We start from the raw sequence: 21,286 nt of genomic DNA on the forward strand, positions 1-21,286 counted from the left end.
ATTTAATCCTTGTAAAAATCCCTGTCTTAGGTCAGTTAGGATCATCACTTTATTTTAAGAATGTTAAATATCAGAATAATAGTAGAGAGAATGATTTATTTCAGCTTTTATTTCTTTCATCATTCCCAGTGGGTCAGATGTTTACATACACTCAATTGTATTTGGTAGCATTGCCTTTACATTGTTCAACTTGGGTCAAACGTTTCGGATAGCCTTCACAAGCTCCCCACAAGCTGGGTGCATCTTGGCCCATTCCTCCTGACAGAGCTGGTGTAACTGAATCAGGTTTGTAGGCCTCCTTGCTCCACACACACTTTTCAGTTCTGCCCAAGAATTGTCTATAGGATTGAGGTCGGGGCTTGTGATGGCCACTCCAATACCTTGATTTGTTGTCCTTAAGCCATTTTGCACACAACTTTGGGGTATGCTGGGGTCATTGTCCATTTGGAAGACCCATTTGCGACCAAGCTTGAACTTCCTGACTGATGCCTTGAGATGTTGCTTCAATATATCCACATAATTGTCCTTCTCATGATGCATCTATTTTGTGAAGTGCACCAGTCCCTCCTGCAGCCAAGCACCCCCACAACATGATGCTGCCCCCGTGGCTTCACGGTTGGAAGTGGTTGTCTTGCTGCTTGTAAGCTTCCCTTTTTCCTCCAACATAACGATGGTCATTATGGCCAAACAGTTCTATTTTTGTTTCAGTAGACCGGAGGACATTTCTCCAAAAAGTTATGACCTTTGTCCCTATGTGCAGTTGCAAACCGTAGTCTGGCTTTTTATGCCGGTTTGGAGCAGTGGCTGCTTTCCTTGCTGAGCGACCTTTCAGGTTATGTCGATATAGGACTCTTTTACTGTGGATTAGATACTTTTTACCTGTTTCTTTCCAGCATCTTCACACGGTCCTTATGCTGTTGTTCTGGGATTGATTTGCACTTTTCACACCAAAGTACATTCATCTCTAGGAGAAGAAACACGTCACCTTCCTGAGCGTTATGAACGGCTGTGTGGTCCCATGGTGTTTATATTGCATACTATTGGTTTGTACAGATGAACGTGGTACCTTCAGGCATCTGAAATCAGAGTAGATAGCCAGAGTGAATTTGCAAATGCAAGAGATATGTTAACTGGGTAACAGTTATTCAAGTTCTTGCTAGCGGACCAAATGACACCTGCATCTCTAGCTGCGTATAGCCACCAAAAAAAATGATTTGAGGGGAAAAAGTCTCTCACCCACTCCTCCATAGGCATGACATCCTCTTGGCAGCTAGCTAGCTATCTAGCTAAAGTTAGAATCCGTTTTTTTAGCTTGCTACATAAATATATATGTTAGCCTATTAGCCACGTTATGAGTGACTTGTGATTAATGCCCTTGCTCGTTTAATTGTATTGACATTCCCAGCCTTAGTTACATTAGTCTGTTTTTGTCCAGAATATTGAATCACTGAAACTGAAACAGTGCATCCCGAATGGCTGCAGCAAACAATGAACCAGGCCAGCTGTGATTTACAACCTGATAGCAGAAACGTTTGGTACTACCAAGAAATGTATTGGTGCATTATATTAATCATGGATTGATCTGCATCCATCTATTCTGCCAACAATGGTTTAGTGTACATTATGGAACCTATTTTTACAACTTCTTATAAAGTTGGTTTTGAACTGGGAATGAGAAAAACTGGTTTTAAACTGGGAATGAGATATTTTTGACTGATATCATGATTGTCTGTTTGTTTCATATCTGCAAAGTAGTTAAAACGCTGTCAGTTCCACTTTAAACTCTAGGTCACCTGTTACTTTGTGTGCTTAATGTGAAATGTTTTTTGCAATGGGAAGTAATAGTTGCACATTTTGATTGGGAAATGCCTAATGTGTGCCTGTATTCTTATGATTGGGATCTACTGGCCTAATATGTCCGAGTTTATGGACTGCTTATCCTTTAACATCATGCTGTGTGTGACTGCTGTCTTTCCATCGGCCCTATGTAGTGGTGCCTGGAGAAGTGGGTATACTCTAATTTAGCCAAAAAGTTCCCAAACTACCTGCCCAGCGAAGGAAAGGCACCCTGTGTGAAAAATCCTATGTTTTCCTATGTTTTTTAAGTGTTTTCCTATAGATTTTTCAGATTTTCACTCAAAATCACACTTTTTTAAATAGAAAAAAATGTGATGGTCTAAGTCCACAACACAACAACTGTCTCTTATACACATCTAGATGTGTATAAGAGACAGGTCAGGGCCTGGCTCCCCAGTGGGTGGGCCTCTGTCCACCCAGGCCCATCCATGTCTACGCACCTCATGTAAACAGCTCATGACTACAATTGTGCATCACAAATAGCCTACTAACCAACACTACGGACTAAACTTTTTCAATACCTGGCTTGCATAACCATTGTTGCCTTAGACAGCATTTACTGGTAGATAAGTTAAAACGTCTTTCCTATGTAATTCTTCTGTGAGCTGCTCCATGCCAAAACCAGTTGAGAGCTGCACACTTCCTGCCTGCAGATGATATATGTGAATATATTTCAAGTGCTTTGCGATTGTGTTGGCTACTTTGTGCATGATATCTCAGCCTGAAGTGTACAGGGTGAAGTACCCATATGGATATATTTACCATATATTTGCATTACATGGGGAATAGCTATTTGGGACTCAAACTGAGACTGAGGTTGGGTCCCAACAACATTCACAATAGAATTTTTGACGTATTTTTTTAAAGGGTGTTTTAATGTGTTTGTACAACGTTCCTAAAAACACACAGAGTAGCTCAGTCAGTGTCTCCTGTCTATAGAACAGCACCACGTCTCAACCTATGATGTATATACTGTATGTAGTATGTCTATGGTCTGTCAACTTCACACTGTACAACACCCAGCGTCAATAAATAGAATGCTGACTTGATGTGTGTCTGTGTGTGATCTCTGTGTGGTGTACATTTAGTCCCTCATGTTACATACTGTGGGCACTATTTTRGGCTGCGCTAGTGTCAAAAGCACGCTCTTTGGCAATTTTGACTTGTGGAAGCCAGCACTCTGCTATTTTCCAACCCCTGTCTTATATCAGCTTGCTTGCGRTGAGGTGGGAGGAGTGGAAATATTTGCGGTGTGCCCTTAAAAACATTTCCCAAAGTACCAATTTCAAGCAATGCTACTGATGATATTTAAGACTCACCAAAAGCTAGTCTTAGTGGTTACGCAAATTATTATGGRATTGATTTMACCAGCGGAGGTGCACAGTAGCCTAATCAGTAGCCTATAACCAATTTTTATTAAAATATCACYAGCAGSATAACAGTCAACAGACATTCCCATTTTTTCTTTATATTGGACATTATTTTTGTCCATGCAGCTTCCGTGAAAAGTTTGGACTCGTTAGGCCTACAGTTGAATTCGGAAGTTTACATACACAGGCCATATCAGGCGATGGTACTGTAGGCAAATTTTATTATAACTSTTTGGGCAATGTCCAATTGGCTCCTGTGTCATCCCCAGCACACCCTGGTAGAGTGGGGCGACAGGTAGTCTAGTGGTTTGAGCGTTGGGTTAGTAACCAAAATCTTGCTAGATCGAATCCCTGAGCTGACAAGGTAATAATCTGATGTTCTGCCCCTGAACAAGGCAGTTAACCCATTGCTACTAGGCCGTCATTGTAAATAAGAATTTGTTCTTATCTGACTTGCCTAGTTATATATATATATTTTTTTTTTTAAAGAGTCAGGCACCTGCAGGTCTGCCTGCAGAGCATAACTGTAACTTCTCTTAACCATGAAAAGTGACACTGCAGTTCAAAGTAACTTCTTGCTTTGAAACCTTTTTTTCCCTCTGTGCCTGCTCTCTCTCTCTCTCTCTCTCTCTCTCTCGCTCTCTCTCTCTCGCTCTGTCTCTCTCTCTCTCTCCATATTTTCCTCCCTCTTTCCCTCTCTCTCCCTGGGGGTTATTATTGTTAATCATCTTATTATAGTTGTTTCCCAGAGTGGATGGTGGATCCAGGTTGGAGGCCCGGGCAGGGCAGGCGGGCTGGGCAGATGAAAGGTCATCTCCTGGGCCCTGCAGACAAAGAGGATTCATCCCAAATAGCACCCTATTCACTGTACAATGCACTTCCTTGGTTAAAAGTAGTGCACTTTATAGGGAATAGGATGCCATTTGGGACGCAGGCAGAGAGACACCGAGCAGTCAACGGATCAAAGAAGATGCTGATGATTAGCCAGCATGATATCTCTTTGATATTATCAGACACACAAAGCATCAGCCTTGACTGGCCGGATAGATGACAAAGTTTGATCATCACAAAGCCATACTTTTTGAGTCCATAATGCATCATTTCATTCTATGGATTTTATTTTGTACTGTGTATTAGGTTACACTTGCTTTCCCTTGAAAATTGGAAGGGAAATGCAGTAATAATGCATGTCATACAACAAAGCCCAGTAGGAGACCTRTCCCTGCCGTGAAGCTACACTCTTAGAAAAAAGGTTCCAAAAGTGTTCTTTGCCGAGGGATAGGGTTCTACCAAGAACCATTTTGATCAGGAGAACTCTTTTTGGAAGACAGGGGTTCTTTGTAAGCCAACGGGTGCTACCTAGAACCTTTAACATTCTAAGAACRGTTRTTGAAAGAGTTATTTGATGATTYTATGGAAGGCAAGAAGGGTTCTACATAGAACCATGTATAATTTTTTTCCAGCATGCTCCATTACAGGTAGATGTTCACAATGTTTGTTTGACTGTAATATCTGTGTTTTTGCATGTACATTGATTGGTTGATTAATGTTATGCTACAATAAGATAAATAACATACAGTTTTCTAAACTAATCCAATCTGTTAGTAATTTGATCTATTGATCCGTTACTGAGATGGTTGTTCCAGTTTTGATGATTGAGGTATTCTCAGTATTCAACTTACCCGTGGCAGTCTTTCTGAATACAGGTTGTGGGTGCTTAACAAGTCCATTTGTTGGATTTCCTGACTCTGTCTGGATTCCAGTAGGAATTCCACATTACTTTGCAAACCAGCATAATGTGGCCTMTAAACCAGGATATTCTTAAAACCCCTGCATTAGGGTATAACTCAGCCCTCAAAMAAAGGCATTATGATATGTATTGTCTGAAATAATMACATTTTAAAGGCTAATAAGGCTGGTGGAACTCTTGCAGTGTTCTAGGAAGAACCTTTAGCTGATAAAATGGTTATTGGTAGAACCCTTCATAGAGGGTTCTAGGTAGAACCATATACAGGGGGTTCTTGGAAGAATCCTACAAGTTGAGGAGACTAAATTACTTGGCGTTACCTTAGATTGTAAACTGTCATGGTCAAAACATATAGATTCAATGGTTGTAAAGATGAGGAGACGTCTGTCTGAAATAAAGAGATGCTCTGCTTTTTTGACACCACACTCCAAAAAGCAAAAAGCGTACAGTATTATATAGAGCCATTATTGCATGGAACTCCATTCCATCTCATATTGTTCAAATAAACAGCAAACCTGYTTTAAAAWAACAGATAAAGCAACATCTCACGGCACAACGCCTCTCCCCTATTGGACRTAGATAGTTTGTGTGTATGTATTGATATGTAGGCTACGTGTGCCTTTAAAAAAAAGTTTGATGTAGWTCTGTCCTTGAGCTGTTCTTGTCTATTAATGTTCTCTATTATGTCATTCTGTATTATGTAAGGTTTTATGTATGGACCCCAGGAAGAGTCGCTATTGCTTTTGCAACAGCTAATGGGGATCCTAATAAAATACCAAAAAATACCAAAAAGTGTTCCCCTATTGGGACAAACCGAAGAACTGTATATGTTTCTACTTAGCACCTTTTTTTCTGAGAGTGTACGTGAGGTGTGAATGCGTTTCTGTTGAAACCTTTGACCCTTTCCTGTCCCAGGATCTTAGGGTCAAAGTTAATCTGCTCCTGATAAACCCCCTCAACACTCCGTCTGGACAGGAGGAGATTAACCAACGTGTGATCCATTACCAAGGTCTGGACTGGGAGGAGGGAGATAATCCGGATCGATTACCAAGGTCTTGGACGAGAAAAGTGATACCATTTAAACAACTGTGTTCATATAGTCCTGTACACATTCTACCACTGGTCTTAAATGTCCTGAACAGTCATTCTGAAATATCTCATGGCTAACTACCAGAAAGTTTGAAAAGACAGGCTGAGTGGGCAAGGAGCTTATACTCATGAGCTCACCTTGACTGACAGCTCTTTGGCGCACCTATGTCAAGCAACTTGCATGCAGTGTTGCAGTACAATCATCTGATGCTAATTTGGTGATACACGAAGCAACTCAAACAGCATTTTGTATTATCTCACATTTGGTATGTATCTTGTAATGTGATTCGCAGCAGCAGTGATGCATGTGTTGACATGGCAACTGCGTCAGAGTTTTAAATGACCCTTCCTTCCCTTTTGTTCAATATTGGCTGAAGACCTAGCTAGCCAGTAACTCGCTAACACCAGACACATCTTTGCCATAGATGAATAGGGRACATTCTTTGTTATATTTGCTGACAAATTTTGGCACCGGTAGAGTACCTATCTAGCTATACAAACCACGCCCCTCTGCAAACARGCCTTCTCCGATGTTTGTTACAAGGCGGTACTTATTTAAATGAGTCAAGATAATATAATGTTACCATTGTTGTWTTAAAATGAGCTTTAAGGTCACCTTGTCCCCTTAATAATGGATCCAAGTGTTTGACATGGGGAGGGGACCAGTAACTTTATGATCCAACTTGWTCAATGTAGAAGAAACAGTCATTTTTCATACTTTGATCTGGTTTCCTTCAAATATCATCACATTTCATGAAAAACATCATTTTGACTGTTCATGACCTTTAAGTCTTGAACCAAAAACAAAAAAATATCTATCCAATACTCATCTTTAGCCACTACAGCCAATCTGATTCAAGGAGGAGCATACGTTKATTTCCTTCCGTCTAAAAGTGTTCAAGTGTTGTTGTACCATCTTGTTGGTACTGAGTAATTGTTTAACAATTGGGTGTGGTATATACACATGCTCTATTAGATACAGTATGAAACAGTGACAGTCCTAGACTTGTAGACAGTAGGCGCTCCAAAATGTATGCTCATGACTGCCACCCCCAGGGCATAAAGTGGAAGTGCATCTGTTTCTGARTTCCCATTGAAAGGGAATACTTTAGCTTAGTTCTCTTCAGCGTCCAGTGCCAAAAAACGAGCATCGGCAGAATTTTGACCAAATGTCTCCAGAAAACATTTTCAGTCATTAGAATGAACTAATCTTATGATCACATTAAGTTCACTTTTTTAAAGTTATGAACATGACCGTTGAAAACAGGCACACAGTTGGAAGCAGTTGTGTTTGAAATAGGTTTCAGTACGATAAGTTTGTTTGGGGAGACTAAAGTCTAAAGCATTACCTCATTGGGCCAGTCACATTTGTGCTTTTATCTAACTGACCTTGGAACACAACAGGCTTTCAGGTCCAACTGTGACCGTGTGTGTGGGTGTGTGTACATATCCCGGTCACACTAGCTCCAAGGAGAGGGATAGGCAGAACACTGTCTCTGTCTCTGTCTCTTTGTCTAAATACACACGCAAGCACGCAAACACACACTAATACACACAGGCAGAAGACTCAGTGTCCCAGAGAGAGATAGAGAATGAGCAAGACACAGGAAATCGGGTCAGTGGGAAAGGATAATTTTGTGTAAATCTGCTCAACAAAATAACACATGCAAACACACACTGCTATTATCTGCAGGCCCAGCAGTAACCAATAACATCAGCAGATCTCCATGACCCCAGCAGGAGACTAGTGATTCTTGTTAGTCAGGCCTCCAGTTACCAGACCCTAGCAGGCTGTCCTGTCAGCCCCACAGCAGCTACCCCACAGGGGGTCTGTAGAGTGGGATGCCCCCTAAAGGCATCTGCATACTAGGTCCAGTTTGCTCCTAGCAGAACTCGGTTGGGCAAAGTGAACATCTGTGCCTCTCATACTCCCTTAAAAGATTTTRACTTGAAAAAACAGAATAKAGKTGCAATAGTACTGTTTGTCCATCTTGAGACGCTGTAGCCAGATTACACTTAATKAAAATAGTCTGAAATAATCTAAGATAACTCAAGAAATCGGTCATCAATTTAGATTATTTTTCTGATGAAATCTTAGACTCGCAATTTGAAATCTAACAGATGTTTGGTGCAGTGTTTCTCAAGTGAACAATTTTGTATGAAAACAAGTCATCTCTTGTTGAATGACAACAAACAATTCATTTAAGAATCCCTACTGTTGACCAATCACCGATGAAAGGGCYTAGACTTCGACGACCGAACTTCGGATTGCTTCGGGAAAAAAATTTAACAGCCGAAAAAACCCTTGCCGAAGACCAAAACGAACAAAAATGTTCCAAATGTAGTCATAATATATGCACAAACTGTTTCGGATAAGAAGCATGCGGATGCCTTTGGGTCCCTCCTACTCTTGTACCCCTGTATCCATGTACCCATGTCCTGACGTAGCAGGGACTGTCATATCAGCACTCCCTTAATTGCCTAGACCCGCCCTTGAGTCTCATGTCTAAAGGCATGCTTTGGTTCGACTGGCGCCTAGCCGAACTTGTCTGCMCTCGCATACTCCCTTAAAAGAAGTTCCCTTGAAAAACCAAAAAAGGGGGGGAAAGCGGAACTATTACCCCCCCGAGCTGGTAATAGCCTTCTACGGTCAAACAAAATAAGTGACAACACACCCAAACAAGGAAGAGACGCYCGGGAGAATAAAAATAGTGTACAGAATAAAATAGTGTACACAGAYAGACACTTCACTGTCGAGAAAATTGAAGTGCGAATTCCTAGAGATGGGTAAACGAAGCTTCCAATTGTGTCGAAAATAGGTTCATTACTCAAAGCTTTGATCAACACAGTGTACACTAGTGGCTTGTGCTGGTCAAAAGAAGCTTTGGATGCCATTGATCACGGGCTTCTGATAAAGTGATACAGGCATCGGCACATTGCTTCGAAGTACACTGCTTAGCGATTTCGATGCATGCCTTGGAGCTTCGGCATCAAACGTAACATCATTACCAATTGCCTGGGATCTACTAGATTTMCTTTACCTAGCAACACATATAGTGTAACAGGGAGAAACAGAGAAGATGGTCAGTGTGACCACTCAACAGAGAAAGAGCAACAGATGGTGAGTATGCAATGCTGGTCCAACAAATCACCATTGATGAGGAGCAGCATTTTCGGCCCACTTCAGGATGTCTGCTTGCTGTTTRGATGATCTTGTGTGTCGCATTGCCCCTTTCAATCAATCATGCCCCCTGGACGTGTGCCATGGCAGGAAGTTAGGAGTGGAAAACTCAACCCTAGGCCAGCAATCATGTAGAATAGGCATTTGTTTGGACCTGTCACGCACACACACCACTTGATGCACACACACGCAGTTTGCACTGTGAACAAAATGTGGAGTTTGAATCTTGTTAATACAATCAAACTTGATTATATGATGTCTCAGTGTGCATTAATTAAGATTAGATTGAACTACACCATACAAGTTGAAGAAAGTCCGTAAAGTCTGTGACACACAGAATTTACAGAATGCATTGAAACACTTTGTATTGAGATGAAGAAATGCCAACAAACACACCTTTTTCAGCACACAAAAATAAACCTTTATTCTGGCATCTGGGCTCTGAAAGTAACCCAAAATACAATACAAAGGTGTCTGCTAAGAACAGACATGTACTTAACACCTGTKAATTAAAGTGTCAGTGTAAATACAAATATTTCAGAACAATAGTACAAATGTGTCTGCGTAAAACAGGCATGTAAACAATAAAAATGTCAATGGAATAAAATGAAAGTATCTATCCCCTGATTCCTCAACCTGGTCTCGGAGCATTTCGTATTATTCTGTACGTAAATCTGGCACACTCCATTTAGTATTATATGTTAAGTTTCATATGGTATGTTCGCTAAAAGGGTTAAGGTTAAGGTTAGGGGAAGGGTTAGTTAACGTGCTAAGTAGTTGCAAAGTAGCAAAAAGTAGTAAGTAGATGAAAAGTTGRTAATTAGCTAAAATGCAAAAGTTGTCCATGATGAGATTCAAACTCACAATTTCTAGACGTTTGCGTTAATATGCCCGACCAACCACCCTGCTTTCTTTTTTTTGCCTTAAGTAACCATCTGTCTTATGTAACCAAACCAAACCTGACATAACGTACACATTTTAGTGTTCCGGATTAACATTTACTATGTTACGTCTAGTCTATGAGACCAGGCTGGACTCCTGAGATATCTGAACATCAACAGAACAAGTTGTTCATTTCACTGTGTTCCCAGTCGTTTGGTCCATGTCCTCTTCTTGAAGTCATGCACGAACTCATGCAGCTGGTGATAGTTTTGGCGATAGGTCATCCATGAAATCAGCTATAGGTGTCAGGGCCTTGTGGAAAGGATGAGAAGAGGGGGGGGGGGGGATTAGAGAAGAGTCTGTGGAGAAAAGTGAACTGGCCTTTACATGCTAGAATTGTACACTCTAAAAAGTAAAGGTTCCTGGAGGATACTTTAGGGGTTCTTCATATTTAAACTGTGGGGGAACCCCTATAGGTTCTTCAAATAACCCTTTAAATGGACCCTTTAAGAACCTTTTGAAGAACCTTTTGGGGTACATTTTTGAAATACCCCCATTCCCCTATTAATATTATTATTAATAATACACATAACAACAATAACACAATATTTTAGTTGTCAGTGTTTATTATGATTTTAGTGGCAAAGCAGAATTAAAAAATCTAAATATGAGGTAAACTCCGTATCCATAYCCAGAATGATTTTGCAGTGCATGGTGATCGAACAGGTTTCCTGTTATATTCATAAGTGGTGTAGGGAGGGTGAAGTCTGTGAATTCAAAAAATTGTAATTATACAGATGATTAACAAAACATGCACACGACAGTATTCATAACTTGGTTTTTGTGTTAAATGTGAAAAACACTTTTGATAATGGTTTTCATACACATACCTTGTTCATAATGTAGAGGCCTATGGGATTTATATTGAAGAGGTAAGGGAGGAGGATGGTAAATGTGATCTGCATAACATACCAATACCAATAGAAATACCTTTGTATGAATCCTCGTCTGTATACCTGCAGACACAGACACAAAAGTGAGCAGTTCAGTCATCTGCACCCAATACAGCTAGCCTTCAACATATTCTTACCTCTTTGTTGATTGATATCTATTGAATTGGGTCCATTTTCTATTTTAAAAAAAAATATTTCCACAAATATTAAAAGATAGACGGTATCATCATAAAGCAATATCAATTTAGATTATACAAGAGATCTTTACATTTTTCAGTTAAGTTCCTGCACCTGCTGTCCTTTCAAATTCAAATCCAAATGATTCAGTTGGCCAGTTATGTTTCTGCAAGAACCCCCACCAACTATTGTAGTTGTTGTCATTTGCCATTTTGAATCCACAATGGGTTCCGGGCTGAATCTTCGCCCCCTACAGTTGACCAATCACCGCCGAAGGAGCGTAGACMTCGGCAACCGAATTTCGGTCTTGCCTCGAGAAAAAATATTGTATGCACAAACAGTCAAACAAAAACTTGCCGAAGACTATAACGGCACAAAATGTTTCCATATTATGTGCACGAACTGTTCCGGATGGGCAGCATGCGGACGCCTTAACCCTCCACCCCTCCATCTCCACACAGCCCAGACAACAAAGGCTTTTAGTGGACAGAAAGGGCCTGTTTATCCGGGTCCTCCTGGCTATTACACACACACAAAGGCTTTCCTCACGTCATCAAAGAGCTCCAGTCAGAGAGGGACAGCTATCTCACCCCTAGCTTTAATGTCTTGACCCCAGTAGCCCTGAGGATATGGAGAGTGGCTAGGTGTCCTCTCCACATGGTGCAAACAGCCAGGGCCATTTTCCATTCCATCTCCTCTCCCGTCTCCCTCCCTCACTTCACCAGGCAGACATGACGGTATCTCACACCATGGCACCTACTCGCTCGACGCCTGACCTCTCAGCTGGGCTCTCTGCGACCAGGACACTCAGACTCAGACACAGTGGCTGGAAGAAGGAAGACATGACGTTAGGTTATTACAGGGATGCACTCAGACTCATATGATCATATTATTCGTCTTGACCGAGGATGGAGAAGGCAATAGAGGAACCTCTGAGGCATTCTGCACTGTCACTGGACAACCAGGCTGTGACCTTGGGCCTGTGAGGATGTGGGGATGTTTTACTTAGCCTCTGTTCCGGAGGTGTCCTCTCTCCAGASCTGGGTTTAAGTACTATTGTAATCTTTTGAGTGTTCCCAGCTAGCACATAATGTTCTGAGAACCATATGTTCTTAGAGATTGGTGAGAGCGTGATTGTCCAATGGTTATTTAGCATACAACCATCCCACTTCTTTCTGGGAATGGTGCAGAATAGTTGCTTGGCTTTGGAACATTCTCAGCACATTTGAGTTTATTTATTAATTATTATTATTTATTTTTTTGATGAAAAGTTGGCATTTCATTAGTTTAAGAAACTTTTCCTAAAAGTTCCAACATAGTTACACATTCCATTAAAACCACAAGGAAACTTTGCATTCAGAGAACGTTCTCAGAATGTWATTTWAAAATATATGCATTCCYTTCTGAGCATCAACAAAACTCTCTCGATCCTCTARCTTGTTAAGTGTGTTTAGGTTGGTTGGCCACGCCCACTAATTGACCACACCTGATCTTAATGAGTGCTTGTTTACTTTGAACTGGGGCCTGTTTGAATAGATTGAAATGAACAGCTTTGTATGCTGTTCACTGCACCACGTGTACTAATTACATGGATAGAGAAAAGAAGGTCATAGATTTCAACCTCGCTTACATCGTGCCAAAATTTTWAAAGAAATGTGTTTGCATGATTAATGCCTAAGCAAGTGTATTTCCATGTGTCCTATCTGTGCTTGGAGTTTAAACTTGTTAACCTAAGCTAGCAGTCTTATTGAAATATGTTCTCAGAATGTTATTTAATGACCTTTGAATTACCTATAATTTTCATTCTCAGAACGTTAATAAAACCTCCATGGAAAACTTTCAGGGAACCATAGTAAAACGTTCTCAGAACCTCCCTGCAACCTTTTAAAAAACTGTCAGGAAATATGGCTTTATTCCCAGAACCAATGGGAAACCAAACACTTAGGTTCCCACAACCAAATATGCTAGCTGGGTTTGCTTGAGCCTGCCTGGAGTGCCAGAAATAAGYGATTTTCAGTTTTGTGACTATGCTATTGGTTCATTAAGCCAGACAAGCCCAATCAAGCAGAGAATTTGTTTCAGATAGTACAGTATTTGAACCCAGGCCTGCCTTGTCTTTCATGCCGGGATATGGTCAGAGTGATTTACAGCCAGGTCAGGTTTGTGTTCCTGACCTCCATGCCACTCCCCTGTCTGTCTGATGACCTCCCCCAGGCCAGGAGCTCTGTGCCTGGGCCAGGCCCCCAACCTCAGTAGCCCTGGATTTCCTCAGCCTGGAGGCCTGGAGGAGACACACTGACATGTTTATACCAGGCCTGGTGATTTATCCTCCCACCATGGAGACACAGCATTGACAGGGCATCATAGCACAGACTGGACTACAGACTAATACGTCAGCTTGACTGGTTTCCAGTGGTTGGTTTTTACCAAGCAGCYTTGTGGCAGGGTTAGGGAAAACTGTGCTGACTGGGGTTGGAAGACTTTGCTAATCGACTTTCCTAAGGTACAGAATAATGCTTCTGTTCCTCGGTCTTGGGAAAGTTTCCTGACATTAAAGATTAAATGGGTAACAGCAAAGCTGGGTACTCATATAACCACAGACGTACACGCACACGCACGCAGCACACACACGCAGCAAACACACCAACTCAGCAATGACGTAGGCCAGCTGCCGTGGCCCCAACCGGGATGAGGAGGTCAGGAACATTAGCCTCCATTCAGGCAGGAGAGAGCAAGCATATCCAACAAGACCCACCTGCCACTTTATTTATGAAATTACTCATGCAGCTTCTATCATGGGTTAACAGTATGACCCCCTCAACCCGGCCCACTCTGGCTCCCTTCTACAGTGGGCTGTCCATCATCCAGAACCCCCCTCTACACCCCTATGCCAACAAAATTACCACCCCCACCTTTACCGCCCCCTCTACAGTACCTCAAACACTCCATAACAAACACTCCATAACAACAGAACACGTCACTCTCTGAGCTCATGAAAATTATARCTAGTTTTTATGAAGATTTTTRACTTCCTYAATTGACTGAATTGAAACCTGTTGACCAAACCGTGATTTGTACTCTAACCAAGCTGAAAATTCAAGTCCACTGATGATAGTCTTAGCAAGTGTGGTGGGTTGTGGACTCTCCATCCAAAGTCGTGATCCTTTTCAGTGCTGGTTCATTTAACAGAATCACCCAACTCCAGCACCCRCTTCCATCCCTTCTACTCACCCCTGGTGGCTGCCCGGGCCACTTTTACTTCCATATATTTAGATATGTAATCCTATGGGAAGCCCAGGCTGAATGGGCTGGCTCAAAGCCCTCTCGCTGTGTCTATACAATAAAGGGGACTTATTGAAACAAGCCTGGCACTGGGATCCCCGTGGAGGGACGAGGAGGGGGGTGTATTTATTTGGAGAGTGGCGGGAGGCTGGTTAACCTTTGATCAATGCCGCGTGCCCCATTCCCCTGTCTGTCCCTGGGATCATTGCCCTATGGATGGGCGCTACCGCCCACCGGGTCAACCCTGTCTTCCAGCAATGGAGCCGAGCCCAACCAACTCAACTTCCCCTACTTTTGGGGTGGCTGAGAGGACTAAACACTTTCCATCAATCTTTAATATACACTGTGGTTATGGAGTCATTTATTCAGTTTGGTTTTTTTGTGTTTGAACTGCATAACAACGTATCATGTTACCAGATCCAAGACCGACTTTAAAGTCCCTTTGTGGCGACTAAGAGTTCATCTGCAATTTCGACACTCCTCATGATATTTCATTCACCTCTTCATAACACATGTAGTAATTTATCAAGCGTCATGTTTGCTCTGTATAACAACTTATAATGTTACCAGATAAAAGAGTGAAGCATGAGTGTGTTTTCATATCAAATGTCCCCAGACAGTGTGATTCTGTCTTCCACAGGGAGGGCAGACTGTCTCAGTGCAGGCCAGATGCCAGGGACCATCTGTCTGGTGTCCGCAGAGCCTGACAGGGTGATCCATTACCTCCACCACAGATCTTCCCACACCAGCCCCCAGCCCAAGCCTCAGATATTGCCCCAGACTACCAACCCCAGTCCCAACCCCCAGTCCCTAACCCCAGCCCCCAGCCTCAAGCACAGGCCCCAGATATTGCCCCAGACTACCAACCCCAGTCCCAACCCCCAGTCCCTAACCCCAGCCCCTGTCCATATTCCCAAGGAGTCGCCCACCACCTCCGCTCTCCCGTTCCTACCATGGCAATATCTGATTCACATGCTGAAAAGCCCAGCCAAAACTCAATCGCATTCCTCAAAGGGGACACATGAGCAGGGGAGGAAAACATCTTATCTATCCAGGGTATTTAGCATTTAAATCATGTATAAATTATGCTATACTTTATTCCCCTTGCATAGGTTGTGTTTGTCTTTCATTCCCCTAAAGACCAAATGTGGTTAATCATAGATACATATCAGACACTTTGTTTCATTCTGTGACATTTTAATATCCAGTTTTGCTGAAAGACTTTAAAATATGAAGCTAAACCACACTCACATGGATATGGGAGAGATATACCCCAGCTAACAATTCTAGGGAGAGAGAACATTTTGGAATGTTACACATAATGTTTCCCTAGTGTCCAGTTTTCCGTTACTTAGMGGAGCATTCTATCTATGTTAGCAAAAACCTTCTCAGAACCTTTTTAGCATTTAGAGTTAGGAGTACATTCAATTAAAGTCAAACCAGATAGTAGCCAGAACATGGTTATCATATTCTCAAAATATACAATATTACTGTTCTAGACACGGTGTCATGGAACGTTGCAAGAACATTCATATGTCCAGTTTTCTGAGGGTTAGGAGAATGTTCCATCAATGCCCCACCAGACATACACAGAACATGGTTAATATGCTTGCAGTGCATAAGATAATGTTCTAGACATGTTTAATGGGAACGTTTCAAGAACATTCGTGTCCAGTTTTCTCAGGGTTACGGGAATATTCTCTCAATGTCCTACCAAACATACACAGAGCATGTTTGCCATGTTCTCAGAATAAAATATTTTAATGTTCCAGACACGTTTCACAGGAGCGTTGCACGAACATTCATGTGTCTAGTTTTCTGTGGGTTAGGAGGATATCCCATCAACGTCCCACCAAACACACACACAGAACATGGTTGCCATGTTCTCACAACATAAGATATTCATGTTCCTACACATTTCATGAGAACGTTTGAAGAACATTTCTGTGCATCAGTAGTCAGGACATCCAAGAAACGTAATCCCCCATCAAAAAAATGTCATTACACATCACGTCATGTTACTGTTGGCGAGCCAATCAAGGCCCTGATTGGTGAACCACTGATCCATTCATAGCTCTTTGTTTGTTGGTTGGATGCTGAGGGATTATTTAAGATACTATTTGAAGAGGTAGGGTTTCAGATGTTTTCCGAAGATGGGCAGGGACTCAAGGGGAAGCTGGTTCCACCACTGGGGTTCCAGAGCAGAGAAGAGCTTGGACTGGGCTGAGCGGGAGCTGCCCTCCCGTAGTGGTGGGAGGGCCAAGAGATCAGAGGTGGCAGAACAGAATGGTCGGGTTGGGGTGTAGTGTTTGAGCAGAGACTGAAGGTAGGGAGGGGCAGTTCCCATTGCTGCTCCGTAGGCAAGCACCAGGGTATTGGAAGCGGTTGCGAGCTTCGACTGGAAGCCAGCGGAGTGTGTGGAGGAGCGGGGTGACATGGGAGAACTTTAGAAGATTCAACACCAAGAGGACTGCAGAATACTGCATATGTTGCAGAGGTCTAGAACATTGATATCTRATGTTCTGAGAACATGGCAACCATGTTCTGTGTAAGTTTAGTGGGATGTTGATGGAATGTTCTCCTAACCCACAGAACTGAACACATGACTGTTCTTGCAACGTTCCCATGAAACATGATGTGTTCTGTGTAAGTTCTATTTGACATTAAGGGGATGGTCTCTTGGAAACATTCTTGGCACATCACAGGAAAATTCCTATGAAAATGTTAGTTAATGACCTAATGAGACTCATAAGGGAACGCTCTCTAAAGTTGTGGGAACGTTTGCTGGTAGCTGGGTACTGTGTGTCTGTATTCAGGACCCAGGCCCTCTAAGTGATTGTGTGATCCCCTGTGCAAATAACACATGYTCAATGTTCRAAATGGCACCCTATTCCCTATATTGTGCACTACTTTTGACCAGAACCCTGTGGTTCCTGYTCAAAAGTAGTTCACTAAATAGYGGATAGAGTGCCATTTGGGACWTTACATTGTGTTATTTGCTTTGGGATCCTACAATGATCAACCACGAAGTTGTCCCACAGAAAGTCAAATTCCTTTAGCTTCAGCAGAAGAGTCTCCTCTTAGTCTCGCTGAAAAGGRCATTGTGCAAACTTGATCTTGGAGCGATCCCTCCAATAACAACACCCAATATTTCTGTTGAGGGGAAAACACACGGCAGAGGAGTTTAGCAAATTATACTTAAAGAGGAGAGAAAACGGATAGACATGGAAGAAAAACACTTAAGTTTAGGAATTCGTCAGTGAGAGAAGTGAACAAAACCCCAGAGGTTGTAAGATCAGACAACTATGCAAGCCCTTGCCCAGCAACCAGATTTAAAGTCAGCCTAAATAATCCTGCAAAGTGCTGCTGAAACACAGAGGGGTGTCTTACGAATCAGATTTGGTCCACTCTGAGTTCAACTCGGGATAACCAGTCATACGAATGAGGCTCACCTTTTAACCAGGTACATTTCTATGGCAACGAATKCTTCTGAACTAGGYCTGTGGCGGTCATGAAATTTCGTCAGCCGGTGAWTGTCAAGCAAATATCTGCCGGTCTCACGGCAATTGACCGTTAATTAACATWAACACATTTTGCACCTTCTGGCTTCCATGTATAGCCTAAAAGCCACTAATGCAGACCTTTGGAACATCTACATTTAAAATGTCTAATAAATCCATGTAATATAGCCTACACCATCACAATAAATACGTTATTTATTTTAGACAGGTCTTAAGAAACATGATATGAAGAAAATCTCAGAAGAACAGAATAACATACTCTGAGTTGTCCTTATATTAGGRCCTGATCTGGCTATGCCATATGGCTGTGGGCTACACTAGTTCATTTAGCAGACAATATTTGTTTAGAATTCGGTGGAATTATCCTACAGTATGAAGAAAATAGAAAGGAATGATGTGAGGGAGTGCGCATATTGTGTGGCTGTAATGCCCCCCCKAAAAATCCATGCCTTTTGAGGCCAGTGGCCGTTGTGCCCTTGTGCTGAATATAATAATGATAATTCCCTTCTCCTGGTTCTGGGCTCCGAAGCACCTCTCACTCATTTGACTCTCTCAGATATCTCAAATCTAGCGGGACAACTGTCGACAACATCCGGTGAAATTGGAGGGCGCGCAATTCAAATAATAATCGTAATATTAAACATTTATGAACATACAAGTATCTTATATCATTTAAAAGCTTAAATTCTTGTTAATCTAACTGCGTTGTCCGATTTACAATAGGCTTTACAGCGAAAGCATACATGCGATTGTTTGAGGACGGCGCCCCACATCAAACATATTTTTCAACCAACACAGGCTTCATAAAATCACTGCTCGATCATCCTATTTTTCCAACTTAATTGAGGAAAATAAGAACAATCCAAAATTTATTTTTAATACTGTCGCAAAGCTAACTAAATAGCAGCATTCCCCAAGAGAGGATGGATTGTAATAAATTCATGAACTTCTTTGAGAAAAGATCATGATCATTAGAAAGCAAATTACGGACTCCTCTTTAAATCTGCGTATTCCTCCAAAGCTCAGTTGTCCTGAGTCTGCACAACTCTGCCAGGACCTAGGATCAAGGGGAGACACTCAAGTGTTTTAGTACTATATCTCTTGACACAATGATGAAAATAATCATGGCCTCTAAACCTTCAAGCTGCATACTGACCCTATTCCAACTAAACTACTAAAGAGCTGCTTCCTGTGCTTGGCCCTCCTATGTTGAACATAAACGGCTCTCTATCCACCGGATGTGTTACAAACTCACTAAAAGTTGGCAGTAATAAAGCCTCTCTTGAAAAAGCCAAACCTTGACCCAGAAAATATAAAAAACTATCGGCCTATATCGAATCTCCATTCCTCTCAGACATTTTAGAAAAAGCTGTTTGCGCAGCAACTCACTGCCTTTCCTGAAGACAAACAATGTATACGAAATGCTTCAGTCTGGTTTAGACCCCTATCATAGCACTGAGACTGCACTTGTGAAGGTGGTAAATTACCTTTAATGGCGTCAGACCGAGGCTCTGCATCTGTCCTCGTGCTCCTAGACCTTAGTGCTGCTTTTGATACCATCGATCACCACATTTTTTTGGAAGAGATTGGACAACCAATTGGTCTACACGAACAAGTTCTGCCTGGTTTAGATCTATCTGTCGGAGACGATGATCAGTTTGTCTCTATGGATGGGTTTGCTTCTGACAAATTAACTGTACATTTGTTTCTCAAGTTGTTTTTAGACCCGTTATTGTTTCACTTATATATTTTACCCTGGGGATGTCATTTGAAAACAATTAATGTTAACTTTCACTGCTATGCGGATGACACCACAGCTTACATTTCAATGAAACATGGTGAAGCCCCAAAATTGCCCTCGCTGGAAGCCTGTGTTTCAGACATAAGGAAGTGGATGGCTGCAAATGTTCTACTTTTAAACTCGGACAAAACAGAGGTGCTTGTTCTAGGTCCCAAGAAACAAAGAGATCTTCTGTTGAATCTGACAATTAATCTTGATGGTTGTACAGTCGTCTCAAATAAAACTGTGAAGGACCTCGGTGTTACTCTGGACCCTGATCTCTCTTTTGACAAACATATGAAGACTGTTTCAAGGACAGCTTTTTTCCATCTACGTAACATTGCAAAAATCAAACATMTTCTGTCCAAAAATTATGCAGAAAAATTAATCCATGCTTGTTACTTCTAGGTTAGACTACTGCAATGCTCTACTTTGCGGCTACTGGGATAGCACACAAAATAAACTTCAGTTCGTGCTAAATACRGCTGCTAGAATCCTGACTAGAACCAAAACATGTGATCATATTACTCCAGTGCTAACACTGGCTTCCTGTTWAGGCWAGGGCTGATTTCAAGGTTTTACTGCTAACCTACAAAGCATTACATGGGCTTGCTCCTACCTATCTTTKCAATTTTGTCCTGTCGTACATACCTACACGTACGCTATGGTCACAAGATGCAGGCCTCCTAATTGTCCCTCGAATTTCTAAGCAAACAGCTGGAGGCAGGGCTTTCTCCTATAGAGCTCCATTTTTGATGACTCCTTGCTGTCCCCAGTCCACCTGGCCATGCTGCTGCTCCAGTTTCAACTGTTCTACCTGCGGCTATGGAACCCTGACCTGTTCACGGGATGTGCTACCTGTCCCAGACCTGCTGTTTTCAACTCATTAGAGACAGCAGGAGCGGTAGAGATACTCTCAATGATCGGCTATGAAAAGCCAACTGACATTTACTCCTGAGGTGCTGACCTCGACAACTACTGTGATTATTATTATTTGACCATGCTGGTCATTTATGAACATTTGAACATCTTGGCCATGTTCTGTTATAATCTCCACCCGGCACAGCCAGAAGAGGACTGGCCACCCCTCATAGCCTTGTTCCTCTCTAGGTTTCTTCCTAGGTTTTGGCCTTTCTAGTGAGTTTTTCCTAGCCACCGTGCTTCTACACCTGCATTGCTTGCTGTTTGGGGTTTTAGGCTGGGTTTCTGTACAGCACTTTGAGATATCAGCTGATCTAAGAAGGGCTATATAAATACATTTGATTTGATTTGATTTTCCACTGGGACTCTTTGTACCAAAACTYCAAATTCTTACTAGTTTTGGAAGAAACAAGCCTGAAACCTTAAACAAAGACTGTTGACATCTAGTGGAATCCATAGGAATTGCAATCTGGGAGCTGGAATTACATAGGACCCATAGCTTTCCATTACTAGAGCCTGGGACCTA

At 42.0% G+C, this 21,286-nt stretch overlaps 1 long non-coding RNA gene across 4 annotated transcripts; it reads right to left on the minus strand.

Annotated features, from left to right (window-relative positions):
* Positions 1-9,647: 9,647 nt before the first annotated feature.
* On the minus strand, positions 9,648-14,651 carry LOC111972509 (uncharacterized). 4 transcript variants are annotated; one of them, XR_011480947.1, is made up of 4 exons: positions 14,488-14,651; positions 11,348-12,082; positions 11,017-11,255; positions 9,648-10,438 (listed from the first exon to the last, which is right to left on the minus strand). It is a non-coding gene; the product is annotated as an uncharacterized lncRNA (long non-coding RNA). The 4 variants fall into 4 exon arrangements; XR_002878469.2 differs by lacking the exon at positions 9,648-10,438 and having other exon boundaries at positions 10,455-11,142; positions 11,217-11,255; XR_011480948.1 differs by lacking the exon at positions 9,648-10,438 and having other exon boundaries at positions 10,455-11,255; positions 11,371-12,082.
* Between the last annotated feature and the right edge of the window lie 6,635 nt (positions 14,652-21,286).

Source organism: Salvelinus sp. IW2-2015, linkage group LG14 (assembly GCF_002910315.2).
Source record: "Salvelinus sp. IW2-2015 linkage group LG14, ASM291031v2, whole genome shotgun sequence".
NCBI lineage: Eukaryota > Metazoa > Chordata > Actinopteri > Salmoniformes > Salmonidae > Salvelinus > Salvelinus sp. IW2-2015.